At 36.2% G+C, this 24,801-nt stretch overlaps 1 protein-coding gene across 5 annotated transcripts in view; it reads right to left on the bottom strand.

The window, feature by feature from the left end:
• The window catches only part of LOC144316161 (uncharacterized), a 75,309-nt gene that overhangs the window by 15,322 nt on the left and 35,186 nt on the right, over positions 1–24,801 (bottom strand). For 2 of the 5 annotated variants that reach the window (XR_013382017.1, XM_077901731.1), the window contains 3 exons: positions 18,809–18,880; positions 9,830–9,940; positions 5,978–6,058 (listed from right to left, as the gene is read on the bottom strand). The exons of 1 other annotated variant lie outside the window; for it this stretch is intronic. The gene's annotated coding sequence lies outside the window, so the exon portion shown is untranslated. 2 more of the 5 variants (XM_077901737.1, XM_077901756.1) reach the window with 2 other exon arrangements.

Raw genomic sequence — 24,801 nt, 5'->3', positions numbered from 1 at the left:
GCACTGAGACAGTAAGTGGAAATTTCAGAAGTCTTTTCTTCATAGTTGTAATTAATTTTTTCTGTCATTATTTTGGCTAATACCTCACTTTCACCAGAAAGAAACAAATAATTTGTAATCATACTAGTCTCATGTAGTAGTCCTGGTGTCTAATTCAAATTTCAGCCCAGGTAAATCCCAACACAGTGGTATAGAGTTTTAAATTGGTAAATTTAAGGAATCTATGAAATGCTAACTGAATTTATTTGAGAACTACAGATTCTTTTTTTTTTTTTAGAACTACAGATTCTTAGTCATCTCTGCTGACCTATAAATGTAAATGTCCACCAGAATACTGAAATACATTGATAATTTGTTTTACCTAAATTAGAAGTGTTACTTTGCTCCAACTAAATTAGAAGCACCTGTGTCACTTTGCTCCAGTCTTGTGAGTTGCAAAGAGCACCAAGCTCAAGGGGATGTGACAACTGTTTTGAAAATAGCAGGTTAGTGGAGTGCCTGGGTGGCTCAGTCAGCTAAGCATCTGACTCTTGATTTTGGCTCAGGTCGTGGTCTTAGGGTCAAGAGATTGAGCTCCACATTGGCCTCCATGCTGGACACGGAACCTGCTTAGGATTCTCTCTCTCCCCCACTCTCTGCCCCTCTCCCACTCCCTCTCTAAAAAAACCAACCAACCAACAACAACAACAAAAACGAGAGAGCAGCTGTAAGTGTGGCAACAACAGTGGAAATAGGGCTGTGCACCAAGGACGAATCATCCTACCATTTGCTATCTTTCCCTCTCCCGAATTTCACCTTGATTTTGCATCTTACATGTGTAATTCAATTCTCTTTGGAAGAAATTGTAAATTGGATTCCTTACAAATTCAACACATCAATTCATTCTACATAGGTTTATTGAGTTTTTACTATGTGACAAAATGGCAATGTACTAAGTCTGGTAACAGAAAGAAAGATAAAGGGTTCACTGTAAACTCAGGGGACATAACTGTGAACAGCTTGTGCCCTAAGGGAAAAGGTAAAAACACCAAATGTCAAGAGAGGGAAAAGATCAGCAAAGGGTTTTAGAAAAGGTGGCATTTTTTTTTTTTTGAAAAGGTGGCATTGAACAATCTTGCAAGATGACTATGCTGCTGAGTTAAGGTATATCTTAAGAAAGGAACTGCACACACTTAAGGGCCAGGAATATTAATCTGCTTTGTGAATTGTGAAAACTCAAATAATTTAGAATTCATGGGAAAAAAAAGTGTTTGTCTATGGGGAGTGAAGTACAGGGCAGTCAGGACAGCCAGAGGATTTATGCATAGATGGTAGGGGCAGATGGAAAAGAACACCATACACGATATTATTACCCTGTAAATGATAGACAGCCTCTTAGGGGCTTAAAGTCTTGAAGGCTCACAGTGACTGTAGCAGTCAGGACAGAATCAGAGTAGTTTGAACAGGGATGATTTAATATAAAGAATTACTAACTATACCAGTGGGTTACTAACTGCAATATCAGGGATTAGTTGGTAAGACGTGAAGAGAACTCTAGAGAAGATAGGAATATCAGCTATAAGAAGGTCACCACTTCTTAGGATGGGATAGAGCCCAAGGACAAGCCTACCTCGGCTCCCAAAGGCTCTGATCCAGACCTTGTTGGAGAGGGCACAGAAGTGGCTCACTGAATGCAGAGAGGATGCTGTGATGCTTGAACTGCTGGAACAGGCTGGAAATACACCCACTAGGGTGCCAGTGAAAACTGTTCGCAGGGAGATGACTCACTGGAGGCCTCTGTTCTAAAACTGCCCGAGGGTGGAGATACTGAAGAAGCTGTCAGCTGCTGGGTTCTGCTGCCCAACATGCACCACTAAGCTGGGCACTGGAGAGGCTGCCTGGACTGGAAAAGTCTGGTGCTGCAGAACCCACCCATGCTGCAGGAGCCAAACAAAAGGAACACACTGGAACTAGGAAGGAAAGCCCCTTCCTCCTTAAATGTCTTTCCAGCACCCTCTAGTGACAAAGTTGAACATTGTGCTACCTGCAAAGAAAATATTTAATTGGCCTATCTCCATTTTCACAGAGAAGGTGAAAAGGGTGAATTTCGAGTTAGAGAAAGCAGTGGAGACAGCACAGAACCAGTATTATTTTGTATCAAGAATGAACAAAAGGCTTAGCAGCTGATGCCTTCTCTAGAACCGGCAGAGAAGGCAGAGGCTAAAAATGGAGGATTGGTGGAACACTGTTTAAAACTCAGATTCCCAGAAGGCTTCCATCATCCTCTGCAGCAGGGGGGCTGCCTTCCTTCAACCTAGCGGAAAGACCAGAGTTTTATTCTTTGAAGACGAACAGAAGGTCTTTGGGCTGGGACAGGCCAGGCTCAGTGTGAAAATTAGGTGAATAAGTGAATACAGACATACTGAATGGTGAATATTGAGACCACTGTGTTTTCCTTCCTGGCTTCCAGAGGAGGCTGGCTCAGTGTTGACAACTGTTAGTTCTCCACACTTAAAATGAGAAGATAAGACTAACAGGACATCTGAGGAAGCCTCTATCATGAAAGATAGAGACAAAAATAATAATCGGAACAAAGACCTTAAAAGGAGAAGAAAGCTCAAATATTCTCAAAGGAGTCAGAAAACATTGCACGATTTTCTTGCAATAAAAAGGAACACTTAGGAAACAAAGAACATGATAAAGAAGTATGATGGCAGAAATAAAACACCCAATAGTAGTGCTGAAAGATTATGTTAAGGAAGTGATCCAGAAATTAGAGTACAAAGACAAAGAGAGGGGAAATGACACAGAGATGAGAAAATAAGATAGTTCAGGAGGCAAAATATTTGAATCATGAATATTTCAAAAAGGAAATAAGATAAACATTAGCCAGGGAATCACCAATAAGATAATTTAAGAAAGCTTCTCAGCACTGAAAAACATAAGTTCCAGAGTAAAAGGGCCCACTAAGTGACAGAAAAAAAAAAAAAAGATGAAAAATAGATCCAAATAAGGCCCGTCAGTGGAATTTCAGGATAACAAGAAAGTTTCAAGAGAGAAAAAAAAGAATAGTAGCATGCCATGCAAAAGTGGAGAATAATATTGCTCTCTCAAGGAGAGAGGGGCAGCACTTTCGAATTAAGAATAATTATTTTGGTATGGAAATTGATCCCCAGCCTACTAGTGTTATTGGTAAAATAAAGACATTTTTACATTGTATTTCCCATGTCATGCAGCCTTTCTCAGGAAATAACTGGAAGACATGCTCCAAGAAACAAGAAAGTAAAAAATAAAGATGAAAGAAGAGATTAAGAAAACAGGACACTTAAATCCGAAGAAAATCTAGGGAAGTCTCAGCAAAGCAATGAAGAGAAATTCCTGGACAAGTGCTTTGCAGTATCCCTGAAAAGAATGGAGGTCTTCAGATGGATGACTCCATAAAAAAAATAATTGGAACTGATAGATTACCAAAGAAGGATCTCGGGAAATGGTACTAAAAGGTTATTGTAAAGAGTTAGCAAAAGGTTTAAATGAAATCAATCTGATGAAAAATCAAGAAAAAATGAAAGCATAGAAGGAAATGTGACTTCAGTAACTTCCTAAAATGCTCGACTATAAATATTGACACAGTCATAAAAATGTCAATTAATTAAATCTAAACAAAACTTTTAATGTAATTTTATTGTGAGAGGTGGGGAGGGAAAACAGAGGAGATGAAAATGTTGAGGAGGATTTACTGTTTTCTTCCTGTCAGTGTCCTTCCAGCTGGACTAAGACTCAAACTGACATGAGACAGATTAAAGGAGGAAGTAAAATTCAGTTTTATATGTACAGGAAATCCACACAGATGAGAAATCCCAAACGTAGTCAAGCAAAATGAGATATGTAGGCGATCCTGAAATAAACAGAATGGGATAGGGGTTTGGGACTTCAAAGGGAAGGAATGGAGTTCACAGGACAATAAGAAGGAGAGCAGACAGTTGACAATAAGATTTTTGTCCTACTGTACAGATAGGTCCCTCAGATATAATCCATCTATGGAATAACCCATATTCTGGAAAAGACTCCCAATTTAGATTCCCCTATATAGTTAGAGGAAGAACGAAAGTTTCTCTTGAGCCCTCAGGGTCTTGATTGCTTTCAGCTCAAAATTGTCCACAGGCTAAAGTGGTAAATTCTGGGGTGGTCAGGCCCAGGCCCCTGCAGAAGTTCCAGGGAGCTAAATCCTCAACGAATATATTAGAAAGTCAACAGATAACATCTAAAATTGAATCATCAAAATATAAGAGCATACGCATATTATTTAGAAATACAGAGATGTATGAAGAAGGAATCTCTAAAGGAGTAAAAATTGCCTCCAGAGAAAGGAATTGGAGAAGAATTTAGCAGAAAATTATAATATTTTGTTTCATATATTTGACTTATAAACTGTGTACATATTACTTTTTCAAAATGACATTAGCTTAAAAAGGAAAAAAGACTATTAGTTAAAAATTTTTTCATTTCACACTCACTGAACAAATATGTGCTAAGAATTTATTGTGTGCCCAGCTCAATGTTCTGCACTGGGGATAAAAGTAGTATAAGAACAGAGTCCTTAACCTCAAGGAGCTCACAAGTTTAGACAGGCTAGAGGGGTGGTGAGAGAAATGTGAAACAAAGGTATTAGAGGACATTGCCATCAGTGCTCATTGTAGGGTATGAACCGTAACATGATAATTCAATTATCTAAGAGAAATATGAAAAAAAAAATCTTGAAAATAAGTGCTTTTCAATTAAAACAGATTACTGTATCATCTCATTAATAATAATAATAGCTGCTATTTTTTTTCTTTTTTACTGCCTCACACGTATGAGATACTCTTACTAGGTCTTTTACCTATATCTTTTGACTTCATCCTAATTCTAATGGGACAAATCTTATTAGCCTCATTTTACAGATGAGCTGAATCCTAGTAGCTTTAAGAATAGAAGAGATTCACATCCTTGCTGATGGCTGACACATGATTCAGAATCAAAGGGAGAGAATGAGCTAGATTATCTTCTTGGCTTCAAAAACTGTCTGTGATTTTACAGTGTATTTCTTTTTGTGGGGTGAAGTCAGGAAAGTGGAAAAGTCACTGCTGTAGGTTATCAGAAGCTCACAATACTATTGAAATGAACCTGTGTGCTAGAACATGGATATGTCTTTGTCATGCAAAACATTGGTTTAAAATTCAGTGTTAACTATTTAATTATACACATAGTTACCTAAAAAAAGTATTTTTTCTTCTTTAAGTAAATTTCATAAAATTTCCATGTGAATGAATTCAAAGTACAATCAAAATATGCTTAAGTGTTCTCTTCTTTTGTAACTCCAAAATGCTAATATTGTTAATTGTACTCTCATATATTCTGAATAATTTAAACTTTAGCTCCTTAACTCTATTTTTCTGCCAATTTATTCATTGTGCACTTGCCATATTTGTCTCTCTTTATGACCAAAAATAAAAGATGAAAACTGAATAAAATACTTAATTCTACTTTGTATTCGTCCTGCCATCCTATTATTGAAACACGTTTAATAATATAACTATGCATATGACCCCTGTAACTATCACAATACTGTATTCTAAATTGAAAAGAAATAATAATATTTGATGTCTTTTCCTCCTATTATTCTCTATGTATGCTTTCTATCTTGATGTCAGATCACCATTCTAAAAAGAATGGGATGAAATTTCATATTTGCTAAGGGATTTCTTTATGTTTCAGAAATGCTCGGGAACTGAAGAGTTTAGGTGTTGAAAGTCTATATGTCATTGACCACATTATAGAAGCTCTTAAAAGCCTTCTCATAAAAGTCTCATAAAAGGTTATTTTCATATTTAAAATGCAGTGTGAATTTCTTTTTTGACCAGAAAATGAGTTGAGAGTTGTCTGTAAGCTACTGTAATTCCCAGGTGTGTTTTCAATTAATTAGAGTCATGTCAAAACAGGCCTGTTGAAATTAAATTACCTTTGTTCTTCCTTTACAACACATTTTCAAATCCGGGAGGAAAGAGATTCAATAAAGTACCAGCAACCAGGCTCCTATTCTCTGAAATATGAATGGTAAATAAAATGTTCTAACGTTACACAGAGATTTATTTTATGGATTTAGCTTCATTATTCACTGATCTAAAGCTGACCTGTATGAATTAAATGGTAAATAAAAAATGGCACAAGGCAGTAGTCATAATCCCTTCTGTCCCTTCCCCGGTGTGGCGCTTATTCTGAGGCTTGTGTAACATATGCTCCTTTCTATCTCACATTGTGTTATGTGTACCTCATCTCCTTACTATAATATAGCTCGTTAAGAAAGCCACTCTTTCTTATTTGACTTCTTTTTTTTACATTTGTTTTTATTTAAGTTCGATTTGCCAACATGTAACACCCAGTGCTCATGCTACCAAGTGCCCTCCTCAGTTCTTATTTAACTTCTTATCCCCACTGTATTTAGCTCTGATTTTGTACATATTTAGCACTCAATACATTATTTTTATTAGTGCTCTTTAAAAAATACAGTTAAGAGTATTTGAAGAATACAGTAAAGCAAAAAATGAAAAAGAAAAAAGAAATCAAATGAACACAGTTTTTTCATCTAAATATACAGAGATAATGTTTTAAAATATTCCTCCCTTTACTTTTCTCCTGTTTGTAGCCATCTTTATATAGTTATAAGCATGATATCCGCTTAATTTGTATATGAAAGTAGACAGTGAAGATGAAGTCTCCATGTTATTTTAAAATCATAAAACAGTTAAATAGCTACATAATATTTCAACTAGAGAGCATTAAAATATGAAATTATTCAACATTCCTTTGTTGTGAGGCATAAAGGTTGTTGCAAACTAAGCTGAGTCTCTAAACCCCCAGTGTTTCTGAAATGTTATGCATCATTTTGAAGATAAAATCATGGCCTGTGATCTGGTGATAAGATCTCATCTCAAGGTGTAGGTTTTAGGATGTATTGTATTCAATTTAGGGATCTTTGTGTTAACCACAGCTCTGAAGTTTGACATACTGGGGTCATCAGACATTATTGGTAGTTTTGTCCTCCTACTTTTCTCCCTTGGCCACTCAAAATACTGACCTTCTCAAGAAAAGAAAACCCGTTTGCAGCTTCCCGCAGCTGAGGACCTTCTTTCCAGTGGACACTAAACTATCCCATATTTATACTGTTAATTAGAATGCTTCCATTAATGAGCTTTAATCTGAGAAGACTCCTGTTCCTGGGACTCTACCACACATTAACAAGACCTCTTGACTCTATTCATGGACCCCCCAGGGCAACCTCAATCTCTTTTATCCACACACTTAATCCCAATAACTACTCTGTTGTCCTAGATGCCAGTCTCTGCTCTATATTTATATTCACCTATCTATTTGGTCCTTTTAAAGCTGATGGTCCATTCAGATTTTTTTTTTTTAATTTAGGAAGGAGTGAGATACGTCCACCGAATTCTGCTATGGACCCTCCCTTTTCTGGCATACTCCATTCCTATAGCCAAGCCCAGATCTCAAAAGCCCCTTCCAGATTAGAGCCCTAGACCACTTCTTGTTCAAAAGGAAAAAAAAAATCAGTATCTGATTTTTTAAAAGATTATTTTCACATTTCAAATGTGTAGGTTTTATTTAGCATGCTATGTTCAGATCTGAATATTTGGCCAGAATATTTTTAAGGTTTGCAAAAAAATTATTGATAATTTCTTTAGAGACTAGTTAAGAAATTTTCTCAAAGTGATACCAGTAATGAGGGGTGATACCAGTAATGAACCTACATGTGCTCTAATCCCCAGGCCTATATGCTTAACCTCTTACTAGTTTGCCTCTCCTGTGACCATACAGTCCAACTATCTTGAAAAGAACAACAGGTAGCAAGCAGTTAAAAACAACTAAAAAGAGACTAAAACAAAGAAGAAGGCATCATCTTGAAAGGTTTGTGGACTTCTTAACCACACAAAGTATGGTCAGCATACAGGTCATTCTGGATAAGTGAACAAGAATAAGCAGTATAAAAACCATGGAGTCAAAATTTGATAGTTGTCATTTTAATAATTAACTACATAATGGACCAAACACGTCACACTTTACTAACAAAGAACTAAGATAGAACAAAAGCAAATATTGTTTGAGTGAATAATGATTATATAAAAGGAATCCATATTTGAATACTTTTCAGAGAAGAAAGAAAATAGAAGTAAACGATGATTTACAAGGAATATTTAAAAACCTCATTTTTAAAAAAGATTTATTTATTTATTCATGATAGACACAGAGAGAGAGAGGCAGGCAGAGACACAGGAGGAGGGAGAGAGGCAGGCAGAGACACAGGAGGAGGGAGAAGCAGGCTCCATGCCAGGAGCCCGATGTGGGACTCGATCCCGGGACTCCAGGATCGCACCCTGGGCCAAAGGCAGGCGCTAAACCGCTGAGCACCCAGGGATCCCCTAAAAAACTAAATTTTAAATTGGGTACTTGTAATCAAACTGCTTAGAGAGTGTCTTATGAGTGAAACTCTCACCTAAATTATAAAGTCCCTGAAAATAAAAATTAATCAATTAATTAAAATATTATCTTACAAAGACCAAATAGGTTTTGCAGACATAGGTTAACTAAAAACAGATCTCCATGACAAGACTAAAAAATACCCAAAAATTCCAAGCCATGTATTGAGAAAAAAAGAAACAAAGGAAAACAAAAACAAATTGAGGTCTGACTGAGCCCTTCAAATTTAGAGGGGAAAAGGAACTTGTTTAGAGTATTCTATTAATTATCCCTGAAGTCAAAGATGCAGCCATTTTCACTAAGAGAAAACTTGAATTATAAATGCATCACAGCAATTATGAAAGCCCTGAAGGAGGTAACATGTGTAAAGGGAGAGAATATCACTAATCTGGAGAAAATATGAATGAATGTACTCTGGATCTCTCTTTCTTTCTTTCTTTCTTTCTTTCTTTCTTTCTTTCTTTCTTTGTTTTGTTTTGTTTTGTTTTGTTTTGTTTTGTTTTGTTTTTGGCCTTCCTTTCTATTAATCCCACATACACAGAAATAATTTCGGTATTTCTAGTAGCCAGTTACCCTTTCTGAATCTTTTCTTTAATTTAAAAATGGCTATGATACAGGGCACCTGGGTGGCTCAAGTGTCTGCCTTTGGCTCAGATCATGATCCTAGAGTCCTTAGATTGAGCCCTGCATTCAGCTCTGCATTCAGCCCCACACAGGGCTCCCTACTCAGCTGGGAGCCTGCTTCTCCCTCTCCCTCTGCCTGCTGCTCCCCCTGCTTGTGCTCTCTGTCAAATAAATTTTAAAAAGTCTTTTTTTAAAATTAAAATATATAAATAAAATAAAATATAAATAAAATTTTAAAAATATAAATAAAATAGAAAAGAATTAGATTAGCTCATAGGTGAAATTCATATATATTGGGAGTTGGAAGAGTGAGAAAGTGAATGGTGGAAGATTGCAAAACACAAGATATGACAAGAATAAGAGGAGGCTAAAGAAAATGGTAGATAGAGGAGACAAGAATTGAGAAGTTTAAGAGGCAAACTTACACAAATAAAGATATAGAGAAGGTTTACACAAATAAAGATATAGAGAAGGTTAAGAGGCAAGCATTAGAAGGTTTGAGGGTCATACAATATGACTGAGATGAGACTTCAAGTTATATCAATTGAGAAACAATAAGAGAAAAGGTGGTAGAAGTATGAGAAAAGAAGCAGGAGTCAGACATTATCATAATATGATCAGGTAATGTTTTCCTGAGTTAGTTTTTGGCTGTAAATTGTTCTTGTTACTTGAGTAATCAAATTCAAAATAAACTCACCTTAAAATATAGTTGTTGTTCTTCTGAGGATTTTAAAACACAAGCATGAAAATTCTACAAATAAAACAGTACATGGAGTCTCTTGTGCTCTGAAAATTAGTGTTTTCAGTGCTGAGTAATGAGAAAGAATAGAGAAAATTATTTTTGTTCCTTTAGTTATTTTATATTCACTATTTAGATCAGAAATCGGTATTGATGGTGGAAGTTTAAAAATTAAATAAGAATTTCTACTTCTAACTACCATAGAGGAATTGATACTGGATTTGCCCTCCCACAATAAACAAATAGAAAACAGAATAAAATATATGAAACAATGATCTCCAGACATTGGCCAACAAGCAGCACAAGACTGTGATCCCTTTAAGGGAGGTAACTGAGGTTAGCTTTACAATATCCTTGCTCTCTCCCTAGAGACTTTTTCTAGACCACAGTTTGTGAAAAAGGACTTACATAAAGCATGATAGTTTCTCTGGCTATGAAGACAGAGACTGGAATCTGGATTGACTGAGGCAGCTATGCTGAATAATAGAAATTTGACCAAAATTTTCTCTCTAAAGTTCAATTTGGCCAGAATCATGTAGTCTCCATATAACTAATCTTCCTTTAGAACCATAAGTATTAATTGTATCCATTTTGCTGATATGAAAGGGAAAGAGAACAAAACAGCAGATTCAATGCAACCACTATCAAAATCCCAATGGTATTTTTGAAGAAATAGATTTATTTCAAACTTCAAATAGAATCTCAAGGAACCCTGATGAGCCAAATAATTTTGAAAAAAAATGTAGGGTTCACACTTATTTCAAAACTTACCACAGGGGCACCTGGGTGGCTCAGTTAGTTAAGCGTCTGCCTTCAGCCCAGGTCATGACTTCAGGGTCCTGGCATTAAGCACCGCACCAAGCGCCACATTGGGATACCTGCTCAGCAGGGAACCTACTTCTCCCTCTCCCTCTACCCCACCTTCTTCTCATGTTCTCTCTCTCAAGTATAAAATAAAATAAAATAAAATAAAATAAAATAAAATAAAATAAAATAAAATAAAATAAAACAAAATAACTTATTACAAAGATTCAATAACAAAACAGTGTGGTACTGGTGGAAAGATATACAGATAGGTCAATGAAATAGAATAGAGAACTAAGAAGTAAACTCTAGCACATATGGTCAAATTATCTTTGACAATGATGTCAAGACTGGGTTAAAAGTAGTCTTTTCAACAAATGGTGCTGCAAAAGCTGGATATCCACATGCCAAAAAATGAAGTTGCACCCTTCCCTTATTCCATATACAAAAATTAGGTCAAAATGGATCAAAGCCCTAAAAGTAAGGGGCACCTAGCTGGCTCAGTCAGTAGAGCATGCAACACTTGATCTCAGGGTAGTGAGTTCAAGCCTCATGTTGGGTGTAGGGATTACTTAAAAATGAAATCTTTAGGGATCCCTGGATGGCGCAGCGGTTTGGCGCCTGCCTTTGGCCCAGGGCGCAATCCTGGAGACCCGGGATCGAATCCCACGTCGGGCTCCCGGTGCATGGAGCCTGCTTCTCCCTCTGCCTGTGTCTCTGCCTCTCTCTCTCTCTGTGACTATCACAAATAAATAAATAAATACCTTAAAAAAAAATTTAAAAAAAAATGAAATCTTTAGTTATATATAAGTGATGAATCACTAAAGTCTACTCCTGAAACCAATATTACACTGTATGTTAACTAACTAGAATTTAAATAAAAACTTTTAAAAATGAAATAAAATCTTAAAAAAAAAGGACAAAAGTAAATGCTAGAACCATAAAACTCTTAGAAGAAAACTTCATGACATTGGATTTGGTGATGATTTATTTGATGTGACACCAAAAGCATAGGCAACAAAAGCAAAAATAGACAAATGGGACTACATCAAATTTTAAAACTTCTGTGCAAAAAATGCTATCAAGAGAGTAAAACGGTAACCCATAGAATGGGAGAAAATATCCGCAAATCATTTTTCTGATAAAGAGTTTATATACAGAAAATATAAAGAACTCCCCAAACTCAACAATAAAAAACAAACATTTAACAAAGGGTGCCTGGATGGCACAGTTAAGCCTTGGACTCTTGGTTTCCATTCAGGTCATGATCTCAGGGTTGTGAGATAGAGCACTGAACTTGGCTCTATGCTCAGTGTAGAGCATGCTTAGGATTCTCTCTCTCCCTCTCCCACTGCCTTTCCCCACGCTTGCATATACGTACATGCTGTGTCTGTGTATGTATATATATACATATATATTACATATTATATATATTTTTAATGGGCATAGGGCATGAATAGTTCTGCAAAGAAGAGATACAAATGGTCAATAAACACATGAAATGATGCTCAACATCACTAATCATTAGGGAAATTCAAATCAAAACTACAATGAGAGATACCTCATATCCATTAAGATGGTTACCTATTAAAACAAAACAGAGAATAACAAGTGTTGGTAAGGATGTAGAGAATTTGGGATCCTTGTACACTGTTGGTAGAATTGGAAAATTGTGCGACCACTATGGAAACCAGCATAGAGATTCCTCAAAAATTTAAAAAAAAACACCATATGCTCCAGCAATCCCACTTCCCAAAGAACTAAAAATAGGATCTCAAAGAGATATTTGCACACTCAGTGCTCAAAGCAGCACTACTCATAATCGCAATCCAAATGCCCATCAATGGATAAGTGGGTTTGTGGGGGTGGAATATGGTATGTACATACAGTGGAATGTTATTCAACCCAAAAAGGGAAGGAAATTGTGTCACTTGGTACAACATAGATGAACCTTGAAGGTTTTATGCTAAGTGAAATAAGCCAGTCACAAAAAGACAAATCCTGCATGATTCCATTTATATGAGGTACCTACATTACACAAATTCATAGAAACAGAAAGTAGAATGATCATTACTAGAGCTAGAAGGAAGAGGAAAGGGGAGTTGCTTTTTAATGGGTATAAACTTTCAGGACACCTGGGTGCCTCAGTGGTTGAGTGTCTGCCTTTGGCTCAGGGTGTGACCCTGGAGTTTTGGGATCAAGTCTCGCATCAGGCTCCCCATGGGGAACCTGCTTCTTCCTCTGCCTATGTCTCTGCTTCTCTCTCTGTGTGTCTCTGATGAATAAATGAATAAACTCTTTTTTTAAAAAAATGGGTAAAAAATTTCAAATTTGCAAGATGAAAAAGTTCTGGAGATCTGATCTACAACATAAATGTACTTACCGCTACTGTATTATATTTATTATATTTTTACCACAATAAAAATGAATTCCTATTTTGTACAATAATGTGTATACCTCCAATAATGCTTCCTTGAAGGCAAAAGATGATGGTAAGAAAAACTGAGTCCTGTGTCTGGGGTGAGAGATAAATTTATTTCAGATTCAAACAAGGAAGGGAGGAGAAACTTGTGCTTACAGTGCATCAGCTTTCTAACAAAGAATTAACTGTGAGAGATGTTTTGAAACTTAATATGGAATTCATGGGAAAGAACTCTGATGGGAGAGCTTATGTTATTATTATTCACTTGTAAAACCGTACACAGCAACATTGCATAGACCCTTAATGAAGAAATCCTTAAAGATAAATGCATGACAGTAGATAGTAGCCATGGCAGTGAAGGGGTCCTGTCTGCTTCCTCCTGTGGAAATGACCATGTTCAGTATTTCGGTAGGAAGATTTTGACAGAGGCTTTCCTCATGAACTCAGAACAGTTTGAATATAAAGGACAGATTATGCTGAGAAAGCAACAGAGGAAGTAGTAGATCTACATACAAAGAGAGTCTGAGAAGAAACAATCAGTTCTATTAGAGAAGGAAACCAGCATCAACGCAGGAGGAAAAAAACAGAAGAGAAAACCACGTTTGCACTTAGATACATGCTAAGGATCTGAATTTCAAACTGTCTGCAGAATAGGCCTGTGGGTGAATGGAGTCCGTTGATATTCAGGAGGACTCTTCTATAAGGAGAGGCATTAATGATTTTTTTTGTAGTAAATTCCTATATCAAGTCAGATCATCAGAAAACCACAAAGCCATCTTTGTAATCCAGTTTCTTCTTCAGTCAGTTTATCAAACATGTAAAGAATCATAAAGACTTAGTGGGCACCAACTATTCTAAGTGTCAGAGACATGATGACTACCAAAAAGATATCACTCATTTATTTCCTTTAGGAGCTTGAAGAAACTGACCCATACAGAGACCATTTCAATGTACTGTAACAAGTGCCATGATAAAGAATGAGTAGAGTGCCAGGGAAGCAAACTAAGAGGCACCTGGACCCGCCTCGCGTTTAGAAAAGGTGTCTGGGAATTGATGCCTGACCTCGGTCACCATGGAGGAATATGACCTCACTGGGAATATTAATTTGCTTTGGTAGTGATGGCATTGCAGGGAGAATCTCTGAAAGGTAGGAAACTGCATGATAAATGTGGAAAATGCAAACAGTTCAGCACAAGGGTGGGGAGCAGAGATTAGCGTGTCATATCCTGGCTATGGTTGACCTTAAAAGCCATGCTGGTGAGCTATCTCCTGCTTCCGTCTAGGGTTGGTATAAGAAATGTTGCTTCCGGGATCCCTGGGTGGCGCAGTGGTTTGGCGCCTGCCTTTGGCCCAGGGCGCGATCCCGGAGACCGGGGATCGAATCCCACATCGGGCTCCTGGTGCATGAAGCCTGCTTCTCCCTCTGCCTATGTCTCTGCCTCTCTCTCTGTGTGTGACTATCATAAATAAATAAAAATAATAAAAAAAAAAAAAAAGAAATGTTGCTTCCTTCTCCTTGGAAGACACGGCCTGCAGTTCTCCAACTGCTGCTCTGTGTCAACCGTTAGTTCTCAGCTTCAAATGGTTCCTCCCCAGAGATGTCCTCACAACCTCTAATTAAAGCAGAACCTTACTCCCTCAATTTCTCCTGTGAAATCTCCCTGAACATACGTGAGCAGTTAGTTCCTCTCCCTGGGGGGGGGGGGGGGGGGGGGCTAGAAGAACTGCATATGTTACTCTAAAAAGACTTGAAGTACTGTATTTTAAAAAAAGAGAGTATTTGTTTATTTTCTTCTATCTCCTTCAAGATTGTGAACTCTTAAAGCAGATTTGGTAACCTAGGCTCACTTGTCAAATCCTGGTTTCTGCCTGCCTGTTTTCATACAGCCAACAAGCTAAGAATGGTTTTCGTATTTTTTAATGGTTGGGGAAAAACATTCAAAAGAAGATTTTATGATGTGAAGATTATGTATTTCCATATATATACATTTCCAGATCCATGAAGTTTTATTGGAATACAATCATGCTCATTCATTTCTTATGGTTATTTTTGCACAACAGAAGAGCTGAGTAGTTGTGACAGACATGTTTTCCAGCAAAATCAAAAATATTTACTGTTTGGCCCTTTATATAAAAAGTTGGCCAACTCCTTTTTTAGGGGGCAAAGTTGATACTTTATTCTTTTTAAAATCCTTGTTGGGATCCCTGGGTGGCGCAGCGGTTTGGCGCCTGCCTTTGGCCCAGGGCACGATCCTGGAGACCAGGGATCGAGTCCCACATCAGGCTCCCTGCATGGAGCCTGCTTGTGTCTCTGGCTCTCTCTCTCTCTCTCTGTCTATCATAAGTAAATAAATAAAATCTTTAAAAAAAAATCCTTGTTGCTCAGTGTATAGTATATGTTTAGTGAATGTTTGTTTAATATTTGGGCATTTCCTAGAACTGTCAAAAAAGAAAAATATTTTAAAACTTTTTCTCTAATGAAAGTCAAAGCAGTGGTTACTTTTGGCGTTGACCAATGCCCGAGACTGAGCTTTAGGGAAGTTTCTGGGGTCCTAGAAATATTCTAACTTAATTTCGATGATCATTAGGATGTGCTCATTCTGTAAAAATTCTAAGAAGTGTGTACTTGTGTGCTTTTCTGTATATATATTTTTCAATGGAAAGTCAACCAAAACAACAAAAAGCAAAACTTCTGAGTGATTGGAATTATTTCTAAAGACTTTTTTACTTCTAAAAATTCTGAGATTCTAAGACAAAACCTACCAAATAAATATTCAGATTGATCCATGTAGCCAGGGTACCTGTATCATTCTGGACCCTGGGTGGGAACAGGATATAAGCATAGAGTAAGCTAGGATGGAAATTAGAATCAGGTATCTATTCATCCCCATTCCTTAACAGGCACATCTTTCAGATGTCCCTGGAAGAACCTAAAGGACAGACTGGGAAGGAGTCTTCCCCTGTTCCAATAATCAGTGGGAATCTCTCAGTCTTCCACTAATCCCTGTCTCCTCTTCCTAATTTCATTCCCTGGCTACTCCCATTCTCAATACATGTTTCAATACTGCCTTATGGGCTGGAACTTCTTCACCTGCTTTCTGATACTTTTATGTCCTACCAGATTCTAAATGTTCTATATCTTTCAACTTCAGTCAACCTGACTCTTGCTACAAGCTAGATGTATGTGAACGAGGATACAACTGCATACCATTATTCTTGCAAAGACCTCAGTCACAGAAGCATAGAATAAATGTGATACAAAGCCTGAATAAAACTACTCTCTAAAGAAGGATTTCTTATTTTGATATCCACAGAAGAAGATAGGTAAGACCCCTGAAAATGTCTTCTTTAAGTCAATTAAATATATTAAGCACTTTTATTGTAGCTTTAAACATCCATGTGTATGCCAGCTTTGTGAACCTGACTCTTCATTGTATTGTTTTGCTGCATTTCACTAATGGTAGCTTGTTCTTCCAAGCGTGTTTTAAATATTTATTATCTCCTTAAGGTTTTATGGAACTTTATCAGTGGGACTTCTTTGAGACCGGAGTTTAAAGAATATACATCCATAGAGGATTTGAGTTTGCTAAAATGCCAGGAACCTGTGTGTACTATTAGTCCAGGGCCATTTTCATATAAATTAGTGGCCTAGGTTTTTCCAAGCTTATGGGGTATGATTCTGGCCCCAAAGTACATAAAATGCTTGTTGAGAATTCCTAAGGGAATTTTTTCCCTTTTTTTTTTTTCCTTTTTACCTTTTTTTTTTTTTTTCTTTTACCTACAGCTAAGACCAAGGAAGGCAAGTGTCTATATTACCTCTATGTCCTGGATAAGATATCTCATCCCCTTAACATGCTCCCTTTGGGATACCTGGATTTGTCTCTGTGTCTCACTTGAATCTCTCAAATTATAAGACCAACTGTACCTGACTTTAATAAACTACTCATTAAAATAAAATAGAAATGCTAGGGAGCAACATAAGACCTCAGTACAAATGCTGACTTTAACACTGACCTAGAAAGAGACTCATAATGTTCTATTATTTCTGGTCTTGGAGGATTCCATCACTTTCCCTACTTATAAATTTCATTTTTGAAATATTTTATCCAGCAGTTTAATTGTTTTTTACTTTCACTCCAGCATCCAGGTGGAAGGAGAATACCACCTGATTTGTTTTTCTCAATGTATAGAGTTAAGAGTTGGTGAAACCACATATTGCAAACGCTTCTGCTCTTACAGGTTACTATCACTTTGGCTCACATATCACTGGCCGGAAAGTCATATGGCTGAGCCTAGTCTCAATGATGTGGGAAAGTACATTCTTTCCAAGGAAAGCATTATAAGCACGTGGCAGCTGAGGGAGGTATATTATTCTCTGAGAGAGAGGAGGAGAATGAATAATTGGAAACAATAATACAATCTGCCACAACAGATCATAGGTGGAAGAGTGAATTTGAGGAGCTAGATGATGTGTTCATGTAAGACATGTTATGCTTAAAATATCTGTAAGACATTCAAGCACAGATGCTGAACAAGCAGTGGAAAATATGGGTCAAAAGTTGAGGTAAAAACTCCGAATAGGAGATATATAGTTTAGAGTCATTTATATTAAAAATGGTAGCTGCAAGCTTATGGAAGTAAATGAAATTTTTCAGAGATAAGAGAGTGGACTTGCTGTTTGGACATTAATATTTGCATTCCTCCAACTTTCCTTAAAGCACAAAGCTCTCTTGGTCTTTCATTTTCCAATTTTTTATGGAAATACAGAAATCAAGAAATGTTTCTCTATTATTATAAGAAAAATAACAGTCCACATGTGAAAAGTAACAAGCAAAGCTTAGAGTCAGAGCGCTAGCAATATCAAAAGCAGTGGTCAGTGGAAGAGAGAGTGCCTGTTTTGTCCAAATGGGCAGCCGGCACACAGCTCCAGCTAACTATCACCAGGTGGAAATACTAGTTAAGGTTGTCCAGACAGTCCAGTTTTCCAGGAAAAGCTGAAAACAGATTTTATGTGTAATCCCCCAATTTTTAAATTGGGTATATTTATTTCAAAATATTTCAAAGGTCAAATTATTATTGTTATTATTACTATTTTTATTAATTTTTTTAATTTTATCTTATTATTTTTTTAAGATTTTATTTTTTTATTTTAATTCCAATATAGTTAACATAGTGTCATATTAATTTCAGGTGTATAATATAGTAATGCAACAACTCTATACATCACTCAGTGCTCATCAATGATAAGTGTACTCGTTAATCCCTGTCACCTATTTCACCCATTTTGGTAATCATTAGTTTGTTCTCTGGAGTTAAGAGTATGTTTCTTGGGGCAGCCCTAGTGGTGCAGTGGTTTAGCGCCACCTGCAGCCCAGGGTGTGATCCTGGAGACCCGGGATCCAGTCTTCCGTCGGGCTTCCTGCATGGAGCCTGCTTTTCCCTCTGCCTGTGTCTCTGCCTCTCTCTCTCTCTCTCTGAATAAATAAATAAATAAATAAATCTTAAAAAAAAGAGTATGTTTCTTGGTTTGTCTCTCTTTTTATTCATTCATTTGTTTCTTTCCATACATAAGTGAAATCATATGGTATTTGTTTTTCTCTGATAGGCTTATTTTGCTTAGCATTACATTATATTCTCTAGCTCCATCCATGTTGTTACAAATGGCAATATTTCATTTTTTATGGCTGTATAATATTCCATTTTGTACATACCATATGCTGTTTATCCTTCATCTATCCATGGATGCTTGGGCTTCTTCCATTATTTGGCTATTACAAGTAATGCTGCAAAAAAAGAGAGGTACATGTATCCCTTTTAATTAGTGTTTTTGTATTTTGGGGATACCGTGATTACTTGGTCATAGGGTAGTTCTATTTTTAACTTTTTAACTCCATACTATTTTCCACAGAGGCTGCACCAGTTTGCATTCCCACCAACAGTGCAAGAGGATTGCTTTTTCTCCACATCCTTGCCAACACATTGTTTCTTGTGTTGTTGATTTAGCCATTCTGACCCGTGTGAAGTGAAGTAATACCTCATTGTGGTTTTGATTTGAATTTCCCTAATGATGAATGATGTTGTACATCTTTCCAAGTATCTGCTGGTCAGCTGTGTCTTCTTGGACAAATGTCTGTTCATATCTTCTGTCCACTTTTTCATTGGATTATTTGGGGGGGGGTTGTTGAGTTGTATAAGTTCTTTCTATATTTGGATGGTAAATATGTCATCAGATATGTCATTTGCAAATACCTTCATTATCAGATACGTCATTTGCAAATATCTTCTTCCATTTAGTAGGTTGTCTTCCAATTTTGTTGATTGTTTCCTTTGCTGTGCAGAAGCTTTCTGCTATAATTAACTGTGTTTAGGTAGATTTGGCCTAAGGAGTCACTAGTTTCCAATCTCTGATGGAAAAATGACAAGAGGACAAGGAAAGAAACATGAGAACACTTAAGGAATGAAAAGAAAAAGAAAATTCCACTAAGAAGAGTGGTTGGAGAATGTAAGAGGACTAGGGACTAACATATCCCAAAGGAAAAGAGTATTTCAGGAAGACTCTAATCTGATTATTTTAAGGCATTGATGCTTTCCTATATCTCAAAAATACACAAATAAAATGTATCTCATATTGTTTGAAGTAAAGATATAATTTTAAAGAGGTTAAGATATGCCCTAAAAAGTGTCTGCAATGCAAATCTTTACATTATTTCTAAACCAACACATTTTATTTACTATCTTTTTGTAAAATGTCCTTCAGTGGATAAAATATATAATTATGTCTATACCAAATTACAAGAGATGTAAAAAATATTATATGACATAGCAAATATTTAGTTTTTAAAATTTTTTAATTTAAATTCAATTTAATTAACATATACTCTATTATTAGTTTCAGAGGTACAAGTTAGTGATTTATCAGTTGAATATCATTACTTCAAATGCCCTCCTTATTGCCCATCACCCAATTACCCCATCATCCCACTTACTTTCCTTCTAATAACCCTCAGTTTGTTTCCTATAGTTAAGAGTCTCCTATGATTTGCCTCCCTCTCTATTTCATCTTATTTTATTTTTCCTTCCCTTCCCCTATGTTCATCCATAGTACAATTTGTTGGAATTGTGCTAAAATCATTTTTCAAGCTATCGGAAATAACTCTCTCTGTGCATCCATGTGTCTCAAACAAACTAAAATTAGAAAATGCATTCAAAGAGACTAACATCAACTTTCAAGGAATCTTAAATGAAGGGCACTATTATTTGAGCAACTGTATTCAACTACTGGACACTGATCACTTAATGGCTTGAACACCTTTTGAGCCATAGTAAATAAAACAATGCTTCATTAGATTCATATGTATTCCAAGTTGTCAAGGCTCATACCACAAGACTAGGTGAACTTTATAATTAAATGAATTATTTTATCAAAAGAAAATTCATTTAATAGATGGTAAAGATTTTAAATAAGGAATTATCCAAATTATTAAAGATTCCTAAAGCCAGGATACCCAAGACCAAAAGATATGACCCCCATTGACCTCAGAAAAGAAACTAATTACTCATTGCTGCAAGATCTACCACAAAAGACAATAAATGTAGGTCTAGCCCACTGAATTAGGAATGAAAAAATGCTTTTAAATATATCCCTCACTGGCATCTTTCCAAAGAAAATGAACAGTTGAAATAGATATTTCAACCCCTAGAAAATATTTAAATATTAACTGTCATAAAAGGCATTGGAATCAACTCATTATTGTTATTAAAAACTATAATGCAGTTGGCTGTTTGGCTAAATAGAAAACTTTTTGCATTTGCTTTGGTCTTTCCATATTCTTTTTTTTTAAATATTTATTTAATTATTTGAGAGGGAGAGAGCAAGCATGTACGAGCAGTGGGTGGTGGGGACAGGTGGGTGTAGAGGGAAAGGGAGAAGCAGACTCTCCGTTGAGCAGGGAGCTCAGAACAATCCTATGAGATAATGGCCTGAGAGGAAACCAAGAGTCCAATGCTCAACTGACTGAGCCACTTGGGAATCCCAGTCTTTCCGTATTGTTTTCCTCTCTTCTATATTTGTTTTGTATTGCAGGCCCTATTTTCTTTGGAAAACTGTCCTTCCTCGACCCTAGTCTGGAAAATGGACTGCTAAAAAGAGTCACAGTGCATCATCTTCATGACCTAAGATGTGGGTACGTGACCAAGGCCTAGCCAACCATGGTTATCTACTGCTCTACTATAGGAAATATGAGAGGAATGAGCAAGACTATAGGCAGGTATTCAATCTGCCTTGTAACATAAATAAACTAGTCCTCTCTTTCTTTTGGGGTACTGACATGTACCCTTTTGAAGAAAGCTTATGGTAGTAGAAGAGAATGAAGCTACAAACATAGAAGTGACGGGAAAAGAGAAAATCCCGAAGGCTTTATTTAAATCCCTGGATCCAGTCGTCTTGAAGTACTAAGATAAATTCCCTTATTTCCTTAAGCCAATTTGAATTGGGTTTTAAGAAACAGAAACATTTATATAAATTATTAACATCAAACACCAACTATCCATAATAATAGTAGCATTTGGCTAAACTTACAAAGAATACATAAGCCTCTTATGAGGCATAATTTTTACTTTCTCTGTGATTTTTAAATCTCACAAGAGTTGCTATGTGAAAATTTCAGAGACTCACTACCCCTGCTTGATTCTTTCAAAGAAAACATGTAATTAGCTATGAAAAATTACTGAAAAGTGATCTTTGACAGAAAAGGAACCAATATCTACATAATTTATGAGCTGAAGGATTCATCTCCAAACAGTCTGGAATTTTCTTTACTTAGTACATAAAGAAAATCTTTTTGGTACCTATCTCATAGCAAATAAATTTCCCCATATCTAAGAAAATATAATATCTACTTATTTTATAGAAATTGGCCGTATCTAAGAATCCATGCATGTGATATGGGTTAAATTCTTAATTCTCTGTAGCAACCAGAATAATTCTAGAGACAATCTCATATATAGCATTCTTGTGTGTGAACTCCCAGCTACCGAGTGTAAAGGTTTACACCTAGCAATGTGGGAAAAGACTCAAAGTTATTTCTTGTGTTAACTATGTAAATTACTGCAAACAAAAATTTACAGAAAAAATTTACAGAAAAGAGCTAAAATAGAGAGACAAAAAAATTATAATCCCTTCCTTATTATTATAATTTTCATTAATATTTATTGAGCATCTAGTAGGTCTTGGGTAGTGAATATTAAAAATGAACATGACATAGCCTCTGCTGCCTAGAAATTCAAAGATGGTTGAGGAATTTTCTTCAATTATTCCTAATCTCATTGAGTGGGTTATTAAAGTAAGAGCTTTCTCTATCATCGGTCAATCTGGGCACTGTCTCAAAAAATACATCGTAAAGCTGATTTATGTATAGAAGCATAGTTGAAAGGATTAGTTTTGTGTAGTCTTATTTCTGTGGTGCAGGGCTGAGTCTCATTCTCTTAGGGGTACTGTTTCATCCCACTTACCCAGTCTCACCAAAACCACCCTGACTAAAAGTTTTCAAAAAAACTTTAAAAACTGGGTGCAGGGTATATATATAAACTTCCTGCATTATCTTTGCAACTCTTTGATGAATCTAAAACTATTCTAAAAACTTTTAAGTTTATTTTTTAAAAAACTGAATGTGCAGGTAATGCAGATATTTTCAATACATTTTGCCAGCAATTATCAACTAATAGTCCAAGAATCATAGGACATTGAAGAACAATATGAAATGCTAACAGTATTATTTTCTGTATTAAGTATTTTCTTGAAATGAAAACAGAAGTAAGATTTATATACAGGTAATTTTATGACCATTCCCTTTCAATACATGTTTTCAAACTGAAAGAATCAAAACACATTAAAAAAGCTTAGTGAAGTTTAGCAATCATCTGCCGATGTTTCCCAAAGGAAGCATCATTGACATTTTGGTTGGGACAATTCTCTATAGTACAACAATATTCCATGAATTAAAGAATAACTAATATTCTGGCCCCTACCCTGTAGCACTCTTTAGTTATTGTGACAATTAAAATAAACCCAAATATTTCCAAGTACCTGCAGGAAGGAAGAACCTTCTGGCACCACTAGTCTAGTCACTGTTTTTAGAAAATCCGGAGAAGTCATATAGGCTTGATTAAGGATGACAAAGCTAGTGACAAAGGTGTCACAAGGGTGACAAAATGGCAGAAAGGCTTTTCTTAATCAATATTCCTAAGCTACATGAATGTTTTTTTAATGCTATAGCATTCTTTTCCAGTTCTCTGAATTTTGAGTGTTTGGACTCAGGGTGAACTAACAAACCAATTTTTCAAACAAGAAAACCCAATGCCTGTGTGCAGTTAGATTTAGTAACTGATATTGAATTACTAACAGATTTTTCTTATTTCCTTCTCTATTAACATGAACATATGCTTCATGACTCTAAAGGACAACTTAAGAAAATAACTAAAGATTAAAAGCAAGCAATAAAGCAAACAGTAGGGATGGGAAAGATCTTTCTTTCCAGCAGAGCCATAGTAGATCAATGACTGTGAGAACAGGATTAGTGGGAATAACCTGCCACCTGGCTATGGATCCAAGAAAAGAATTTTATATCCCTGGAGTAAAGGGTACAGGCAGGAAGGTCAAAGTCAAGTCAGCAAATATTAGACTGGCTACAGCACTTAAATGCTAGAGTGTTTAAGGCCCACGAAAAGATTCTGAAGGACAAAAGAAAGGAAACATAAACTGAATCTCAGAAAAAGGATGAGCCCGTAACTTTTGTATCCTGATGGAGAAAAGCATTTTAGAAAACTCCTTGGATTTCTTGGTCTCATACAAAAAGACAAAGCAGGGATCCCTGGGTGGCGCAGCGGTTTGGCGCCTGCCTTTGGCCCAGGGCATGATCCTGGGGACCTGGGATAGAATCCCACGTCGGGCTCCCGGTGCGTGGAGCCTGCTTCTCCCTCTGCCTGTGTCTCTGCCTCTCTCTCTCTCTCTCTCTCTCTCTCTCATTGTGACTATCATAAATAAATTTTTAAAAATTTAAAAAAAACAAAAAAACCAAAAAGACAAAGCAGAACTTCAGGCTAAAGATACTCTTTATGAGACACCACCAATATCAAAGTTACAGAATAATGAACATTTAGGTGCTAAAAAGCACAGCAACAAAGCATACATAAAGTCTACTGGAAATGTGAAGAAATTGAGAAAAATACCCCCATGATTTTCCATAGAAGATTTTAATACTTCTCATACTTTGATAGCTTAAAAGGATTTTTTTTTAATTCAGAAAATTTTGGAGAATCTAATTAATGAGGTTGGGATTAGATAAACAAATAGATAACTTGTCATAGGAAATATGTCCTTTTCAAGAATGCATGAAACAAAAAGTAAATCAACTCCTGGGACACAAAACTTCAATTTTGCTAGCGTAGAAATGATAAAAACCATATTCTCTGACTACAGTGTAATAAAAAGGTAACCTAATGACAATAACTAAAACCAAAAGGCTTACCCCATGCAGAAAATGGAAAATATATCCTAAAAAAATTGCTAGGCTTAAAAGAGAACCAAAGCTACCAGTAAAAATTTTGAGAGAATTTTTAAAAAATAAGAAGTCCGTTAAAATGTATAAGATATGGCAAAGCTGTATGTATGTAGGCAAACATAACTTTTTAATACATTAATTATTAT

The sequence above is a fragment of the Canis aureus genome, chromosome 1 (genome assembly GCF_053574225.1).
Source record: "Canis aureus isolate CA01 chromosome 1, VMU_Caureus_v.1.0, whole genome shotgun sequence".
Lineage (NCBI taxonomy): Eukaryota > Metazoa > Chordata > Mammalia > Carnivora > Canidae > Canis > Canis aureus.
This window is presented reverse-complemented; position numbering and strand designations above follow the sequence as displayed.